The sequence below is a fragment of the Delphinus delphis genome, chromosome 14, assembly GCF_949987515.2.
Source record: "Delphinus delphis chromosome 14, mDelDel1.2, whole genome shotgun sequence".
In the NCBI taxonomy this organism is placed as follows: domain Eukaryota; kingdom Metazoa; phylum Chordata; class Mammalia; order Artiodactyla; family Delphinidae; genus Delphinus; species Delphinus delphis.
The window spans coordinates 48,191,381-48,200,677 of NC_082696.1; positions in this window are offsets into that span (position 1 = coordinate 48,191,381).

The following is a 9,297-nucleotide window of genomic DNA, read 5'->3' on the forward strand; positions in this document are numbered from 1 at the left end:
GTTGCGGCTGGCTGGCCGCCCGCCTGCGAGGAGCGCGGGGAGCTGGCTCCCTCGCTGCGGTGCGGGTTCGGGCTGGCAGCTGGGCGGGAGACGGCGGTCTGTTGTTCGGCTGGGGACTACAAACCTGGGGTCGAATGCGGAGTGGGTGGGAGAGCGGGGACGGAGTGAGGAAAGGCTGTGTAGCGCTGCGTAAAACAACTGGTTATCGGGGAACATGGGTGGTTCCTCTGGAGGGTTGGCGGGGTTCGGCGGGGGCGGTGGCCACTGCTGGGCTGGCGTGGGGGTTTTGATCCTGTGCACTTCGTCGCGATTGTCGAGGTACTCGGCCATTCTCTCAAGTAAGCTTCCCCAAGGCGAACGAAGCCAGGCATTAAAACTCAACATTGGTCCGTGACGCACATGTTGCCAGGGGTAGGATTAGAAGGCGCTTTAATGCTGCTCTCGCTTTAGCTTATGTGCGAATGAACGCAGTTCTCGACCGGTTTACACAATAGCCAGAAGCGTTGTCTCCCTATTCAAAAAGGGAGAAGCAACGTGGCGCCCAGCCTCGAAGGGCTCCGGCTCTACCTACCTCCCAGCATGTGGCTCGCCAAGCCTCCGAGTTGGCCCAGCGCAGTAGCTGCAGTGAAGCACTGGCAACTCCGCGCTCAATTAGGGCAACTGGTGGGACTTTATTCTGCAAAACTGTTTCTAGAACCTGATTTATTAAGTATAATTTCAAAGTGGGACATAAAGGGGTAGGAGGGAAAGGGGGGGTTATTTTGGGATTGTATGAAATCATCTGTGTGAGACTTGAAAATTGTGAAGCACTATAGAGTTTAAAGACTCCTTCATTCAATAAAAATGAACCAAAAATAAATATAATCTGAAATTGTTTGCAGGGAAATGAACGTAACAGGGATTCAGAGCTATCACTAGTCGTGATTTAGAGTCATGAATCTGTAACTTCAGTAATCAAGTAAAGTGTAAAAGTTGTCGAGTCGTAGTCAAGCAGTTTAACCTGAGGTGGCAAAATTGTGGTAACAAAGTTGTGACTTTTACTCAGAAATATGGGAGAAAAAAACCAACCTGATGTAAAAATCAGCAGTCACAAGACAAAAGACCTTTCCTTATCATCCTTAGAGAAAGACTTACCTCAACTACAAGTGAAATAAGACAATGTTGTAAGCGTCAAGTGCTTTGAGTTTGTACTCTAGATTCCCTGCAGGATAGTAGTTGTCTTTACAGGAGCATGAATTTGTTCGCATTTCTATGTCAAACCTGTTGAAAGAAGCTATGTTGTGCACTAGGTACATATGCTACTCTTGCCTTGTTTTTAAAAGCACCCAACTCAAACTGGGGATTGGGACAAAAAATAATGAATGTTGCTTATTTTATTATAATAATAATTCAAAGAGAATGTGGTGGTTACACTTGGAATAAAGATAAAAGAAGTATTTATGTGTTTTACAAGCTATTCAATTATTTGATAGTTGCTTATTGAAATGAAGAATCAGTCTACTAAACCACCTCAAACACTAATTTTGGTATAAACATAATTTGGCTTGTAATTGCTTATAATTAGTTGCTTTTCAATTACTGTTATGCTTTTTCCCAATGCAATTTAAATGAATATAAAAGTGCCGAGAATCTTGGCAAGGTAAGTCCTTGTTAATTTTATATAGGATAATTTTTTTTTTTTTTTGGCCATGCCTTGCAGCATGTGGGATCTTAGTTCCACTGGACCACCAGGGAAGTTCCTAGGGTAATTTAAATGGTGTCTGCCAACTGGACTGATCCTTTGTAAAATATATTGTTTTTCTTAAGGATTATTACTATCTTGAAGCTCAAAGTCTCTTGTACTAAGTTGGTCAGTTAATCTTATTTAAATATTTCACTGAACTTAATATGTCCAAAACATATCTGTCACTCCTTTATCATCTGCCCTATTTTTTTTTTTTTTTTTTTTTTTTGCGGTACGCGGGCCTCTCACTGCTGTGGCCTCTCCTGTTGCGGAGCACAGGTTCCGGATGCGCAGGCTCAGCGGCCATGGCTCATGGGCCCAGCCACTCTGCGGCATGTGGGATCTTCCCGGACCGGGGCAGGAACCCGTGTCCCCTGCATCGGCAGGCGGACTCTCAACCACTGCGCCACCAGGGAAGCCCCATCTGCCCTATTTTTATCACTGATGATTTTTCCCACTTTACGAGTTTAAAAAAGAAATTCTTATTGAACATTTTTTGCTTTGCACATAAACGATTGCCTAAAGGACTTAAAGGATTCCCATCCCCTAGACCTTCTTAAGACACCTCTAACTGTACCCCTCACCCCTCATTCTCTTTAGTAATCCTTCCTATTGAAATCTTACCCAAATTTAAAAAAATCCTTACTTGACCCCACTTCAGCCTTCAGCTAGCACCCAATTTTTCTGCTCTCCTTCAACAGCAAAACTCCCTAAAAGACATGTCTATACTTCTGGTCTTCACCTCCTCATCTCTTCTTCACCCTTGAAATGGATATTTCTCAAGGCCCACATCTTGTCAAAGCCAGTGGTTCAAAGAATGATGTCAGTCCTCATTTAACTGTCTTTCAATAACTGTTGACACAATTAACTACACCTTCCTTCTTGAAACAATTCTCCAGGCTTTTGTGACACCTCTCTTTTTTGGTTTTCCTTTGACATCTATACTATCCAACACTACAGTGCCCTTGGCTTCTCCTCCGCCCTCTTCTCCGTGTGCACTTTCTCCCTGAGTGACCTACTTCATCCAGTCCATGGCTTTATAACACATCCATATACTAGTGACTTTCAAATCTATATCTCCAACCCAGACATCTCCTTTGAATTCCAGACCTTTGGGACACTTGCCTACCTGGCATTTCAGATTGAATGTCTAATAAGCATATTGAAGCTAAAGTGGCTAAGAGAGCTATTCCTTTTCACAGCAAAACTTGCCCCCTCCCCACAAAAACAAAAACAAAAAATCCAGCTCTCCTCAATTCAAGCTCCCTGGCTGACCTTTCTGCTCTGCTCTTGCATCCTTATGGTCCATCCTTCACGTAGCAGGTATCTCATTAAATAGCAGTTGCTTGGGCTTCCCTGGTGGCGCAGTGGTTGAGAGTCCGCCTGCCGATGCAGGGGACACGGGTTCCTGCCCCGGTCCGGGAAGATCCCACATGCTGCGGAGCGGCTGGGCCCGTGAGCCATGGCCGCTGAGCCTGCGCGTCCGGAGCCTGTGCTCCGCAACGGGAGAGGCCACAACAGTGAGAGACCCGCGTACCGCAAAAAAAAAATAATAATAATAATAGCAGTTGCTCAAGCCCAAAGTCATCCTTCATTCCACTCTTTCCTGCACTCCTCCTACCAATCCAATCTATCATTAGCTTTCTTGTTGATACTTCTAAAACATTCAAGGATTTATCCTCTATCTTCATTGCTACCTTAGTTTAGAGCACTAAAATTTGTTCCCCTGGACTACTGCAGTAGCTTTCTAAACAATTTCTCTGGAACTTCCCTGGCGGTCCGGTGGTTAAGAATCCGCCTTCTAATGCAGAGGACGAGGGTTCGATCCCTGGTTGGGGAACTAACATCCCTCCCACGTGCTGCGGGCAACCGCACCTGTGCGCTCTGGAGCCCACGCGCTGCAACTAGAGAGAAGCCCGCGCAACGCAATGAAAGATCCCACGTGCCACAACTAAGACCCAACACAGCCAAATAAATAAATAAAGATTTAAAAAAAAATCTCTGTGCCTTCACTTTGCCCCCTCAGATGACTTACCACTGAGCAGGCAGAGAGATTTTTTTAAATCCATTTATGACACTTCTCTTATTTGAATATTTTAAAATTCTCGAATGGTTTTCCATAACATTTAAACTAAAAATTCCCTACCGTAGCCTTGAAACCCCTATGTGATCTGGTCCCAGGCTAATTCTCCAAGCTTATCTCTGCCATTCACTCCCTGTGCCCCAGCCATACCGACCTTTCTCCTTTTAGGTCCTTTACATTTGTCTGAAATGCTCTTTCTCCTCTTCTTTGTATGGTGTGTTCATTCTTGTCACTTAGGTCTTAGCTTAAATGTTGCCTCTTCTGAGAGGTCACCTGTAGTAGCAGGGCATAGGCTCAGTACTATAACGAAGAGGTCCTGAAATATAGTAACTCAAAAACATTAAAGTTTATTTCTCTGACATAACAGTCCAGAGGTAGGCAGTTGGTAAAGCGTGAGTGGGCAGCTCTGCTCCATGAAATCATTCAGGGACCCAGGTTCCTTCTAGCCTGTTCTAGATTGTTCAGAAGGTTCAATCTTTGTTCACATGATTGAAGCTGGTCCATACCTGTCTACATTTCAAGTTGCCTGGTGAAAACTTGGGGGATTCTGTTACTAGAAGGAAAGAGGGAGAAAATGGATGCAGGGGACAATTTACAGGCCTGCCACACCTTTTCTTACCACCTAATCTACAGTAGCCAGCTAGTCACTCCCTAACACGCCATTCTGCTTTAATTCTCTGCATAATCCTTATTGTTCTCTTGTATTTACTTGTTTGTTGATTGCCAGCTCCCTCTTACCTGCAATTAGATTTTAAGCTCCATAAATCTTGTTTGTCTTTTCTCAATACTGTATAGCATTGCCCTCCAAAAGTATTTGGCATAAGGTTGGTATTAAATCATTATTAGTTGAATAAATGAATTTTTATTTTATTTAAAAAAAAATTTATATTTTTGTTTTCAGCCATGCCGCACAGCTTGAGGGCTCTTAGTTCCATGACCAGGGATTGAACCCAGGCTCCAGCAGTGAAAGCGCTGAGTCCTAACCACTGGACTGCCAGGGAATTCCCATAAATGAATTTTTAAGTGCCTTCTTTTTTCTTTTTCTTTTTTTTTTTGCGGTACGCGGGCCTCTCACTGTTGTGGCCTGTCCCGTTGCGGAGCACAGGCTCCGGATGCGCAGGCTCAGCGGCCATGGCTCACGGGCCCAGCCGCTCCGCGGCATGTGGGATCTTCCCGGACCAGGTCACGAACCCTTAAGTGCCTTCTTAATAGACCCTACTCTTTCAAACTAAGCTTATCTTCCAACGTTCCCTCAAAGCCCCCTCCAATCCCTGCACTATCAAAACTCATTAAAATTTAAATTTCTAATACTACAATCCCATATAACATTCTCTAGGACAATACTCCAGTACACACTGACTATATTAGTTATCTATTGCTGCATAACAAATTACACAAACTTAGTGGCTTAAAACAACACACATTTATTATCTCGTTATTTGTGGGGTCAGGAGTTTGCACATGGCTTAGCTGGTCTTCTGCTTCATGGTATCTCACAAAGCTGCAAGCAAGGTATCGGTCCATGCTGCAGTCTCATCTCAAGTTCTAATAGGAAAGGATCTGCTTCCAAGCTCACACAGTTGTTGGCAGAATTCAGTTCCTTACAAGCTGTTGGACTGAGGACCTCAGTTCCTTGCCATGTGGACCTCTCCATAGATCAGCTCACAACATGACAGCTTGCTTCATCAAAGCCAGAAACAGAGTCTGCTAGTAAGACAAAAGTTACAGTCTAACATAACATAATCATACAAATGGCATCCCATCACCTTTGCCATATTCTGTTGGTTAAGGAGGTTAGAAGAAAGTAACAAGTTCTGCCCACACTGAAGGGAGTGGATTCCACAAGGGCATGAGTACCATGAGTTGGACGTCATTGAAGGCCAGTTTAGAAACTGTCCATCAACTCACTACCCTCTGAGAACTCCAAAAGCATTTGTAATTGAGACCACATATATTGATAATTTACCACTTAATAGCTTAATTGTTGGTTTAATCCACCAACTACATTGGCATATCCAATTTTTTTTATTTTGATAATCCTAATCTCAAAACAAGGCACATATGCATGTATATGTTTCATATACTTTGGATTCAATTTAAAGTGACTGTTGGTGTGCTGGAGCTCACTTCCTCTTGTTTGCAAGAGCCCTTTGTTAACTTTTCAGAACTTTTAGGAGCCAGTTGACATCACATAGGTAGCTTGACATTGGCCATGCTGGGAGTAGTCACTTCAAGGAAATTGGTAAACTCTACAAGCAGGGCTCTCCATATCCTCCAAGAGACAGTTGTTAAACATTTACCAGTATATCACTGGTTGTCACAAATCTGTCACTTTGATAGTGTTAAAAACATGGTTTGCTCTGTTGTAAATGTGAGTTCTACCACCCATGGCTGTTGTGGGGCTTCACTGGCATTACAAGTAATAAAGTGATTTGGAAACTGTAGATAAGGTATGGTATTATTACTACAAAATACAGAAGCAAAAGTACCGAAGAAAGGAACACTATTGCAATGCCTGAGATGTTTTACATTAAATCGTGAAACAAAAGTGCCCAGATATAATCTGTCCCAGAAGCTATTTGACTTCTTGGCTGTGACTAACATGGATAAGAGGAGATATGCCAAAAGTCGAAAAGCAGTTTTGTTTGGAATGACTCCCCTTCATCTTCTGTATTGTATTCAACTTATCAGACACAGGGGAAAGACAGGTAACAGAAGAAAGTGAAACTACTAAGCGAGAATAAGAAACTCAGAATATAACAAATTTAGTGATGATGGTGTTTCCTAAGCCGAATTAAATATTTAACAGTAGATGTAAAGTTGAAAATAAGAAAAGATATACAATGACCTTAATGTAAAAGGACAAAGTCATTTATAAACAGTGTAGTTGACCAGTGTCCTGGCCAAATATGTTAGCATAAGTTTCTTAGTCACTTTCATCAGTAATTAAATATTCAGTAAGCAAAGAATTTGTAATGTGCTGTTTGCAAATTTCATGTGGTTCATGAACACTTTCATTGTTTCAGTTTTTAAATATTCGAGCCGGTAGCCTCTTTGAAGGTTTTTAAATTTATTTTTCCTTTTGAGATTTTTTTTTTTTTTACTGTTTTTGAGCTCCACTCTTCTATCTTCTTTATCTGTCATGATCTCAACTTGTACTCATTCTGTCATCCAAAGGATTAAAAAAGTGATTATTTTGAATGTGTATAAAATATAAATTAAAGTAAATGTAAAAAAAATCACAAATTAAAATTATTTTCAGATAACTCAAAAAGCTATTTTCCTACCAAATGTATAATTACCCATTAAAATTAAAAAAATAAATATATGAATTTTATTTAATATTAACAACTCAAAGTCACAATTATAAAGTTTTTAAATTTAATTTTTGAAAATTTAATGAAACCTTATTACATATTTTTATGAAAATCAAACTATCTGCAATTCTAGTATAACACGTCCATTTTGCTAATGTAGAGTTTGTATCACACTTCATGTATGCTATGTCTACACCTACATACACACAATTTGAAAAATAATATAAAAGTGTTCAGTATTGTAAAATGTTCCTCAGCTACTATGTTCAACTGTTTGAAATTTTACTTTAATTTGAGAGTATCTCTGGTGTCCTGAGAGAAGCAAGAAAATGGATACTTGGCACTAGGGAAGATACTTCATTAGGCCAAAAGCTATTGCATTCACAATGAGAGGAAGAATTTGACAAGTTAATTATTTTGTCTTTTCTCTTATCTGTCTCTGCTACTCAAATCCTCCCCACATTCCAAAGCAGTTCTTTCTCCTGTGTCAACCGCACCATAAACTGTGTTCCATGGTATTTGTATTCAGTTGCCTTTTGTATTGTGGACGTAGGGCAAAAGATGTGGAGAATTATTTCCTTGGGGACTAAATGGTGTTATTTCCAGGAATGGATGTTTATGAGTCACAATTGTGCCAGCAATATGCACTGGATTCCAAGTATCAGAGGTGCCTGTGTGTTATTTAATAAGTTCATTTTAGGTATGTTTGTGACATGTGGGGTCCAGGGCAGGGCTCTTCCACCTGGGTCTCAGGTACTGGTTCCAGAAAGTTCACAGAATTGTTATTTCTAGATTGCTGCTTCTAAAAGCCTTTTATAACTGTGGCTTAAAGCCCCAAACCCCCAGTTCTCTTCTAGTCTTCCAATGCCGCTGGTAAACATAAAGTTTTCTTAGAGTAGAGGTTTTTAATCTTTTGGGTCCCACTGTCCATTCCATCTTAAAAAACCTGTCAGATTGAAATTTAAAAGTCCGCATTTTCTAAGGACAAATATTTAGAGAAATTTAGTTATTGTGTCTATTGCTTATGGTAAATATTTAAGTCAAGTACTACAGGAAGTAAGTTCTTTTGAGTACTTAATTTATAAGTCTTAGAGAAAATTAGCCCTCTTCTCCCCCTCCCCCCAGTGCTAATGTTTAATATCAGAAAGCAGAATCAAGTTTATATCCCAGAGTTTGGAGGCTTCTACTCAGTAGACACTGAGTAGCTCCAAATGAAAGAGCTCTATCTACATACTGACATTTGAGGCTCATTTCAATAAAAGAAAATGCAACCTGGTCTTCTTATGGTGAGGTCCAGAATCCAATAGCTTACAATCTGTTCTGTTGTGCTTCACGCTTAAATACTAATAGCCAAGTATCAGATTGAAGGAAGCCTTCAGTGTTTGACGGGAGATCAAAGAAAATAGGAAAAAAAAGAAGCCAGAAAAAACAAATAATAATAGGAAGTAGAAGTAAACTTCTAAGAAAAAAAGACCATAATTATACTCCATAGGGATAAGAGAAGAGAGTCTATCCATAAAAACTAAACAAAACAAACAAAAATAGAATACTACATAAAATATATAAACAAGAAACGTTCAAAGAACAAGAAAGAGTACTTGGAAATTAAAAATAGGATAGCTGAGAGTGATTAAAAAAAAAAAGGTGGGGGCTTCCCTGGTGGCGCAGTGGTTGGGGGGTCCGCCTGCCGATGCAGTGGATGCGGGTTTGTGTCCTGGTCCGGGAAGATCCCACATACCACGGAGCGGATGGACCCGTGAGCCATGGCCGCTGGACCTGTGTGTCCGGAGCCTGTGCTCCGCAACGGGAGAGGCCACAACAGTGAGAGGCCCGTGTACGGCAAAAAAAAAAAAAAAAAAAAAAAAAAAGGTGGCAGATAAATTTAAAGAAATCTCTGAGAAAGCAGGGTAAGCCAGAGATGAAAGATAGAAAAGATTAGGAAAATTAGTTGATCAGTCCAAGAGTCCCCATACCCAAATAATAAGAGAAAGAAAGAAGAGAGAGGAGGTGATTATCAAAAAAATAATATAATAAAAAATTTCAGAACAAAGGATATTGATTGAAAGGACTCACTCAGTACCCCACACAATGAAAGAAAGAAAGAAAGAAAAAAAAGACCCAAAGCAAGGCATATAACTGAAATTTCAGAACACATTGGGTAAAGATTTTGAAAG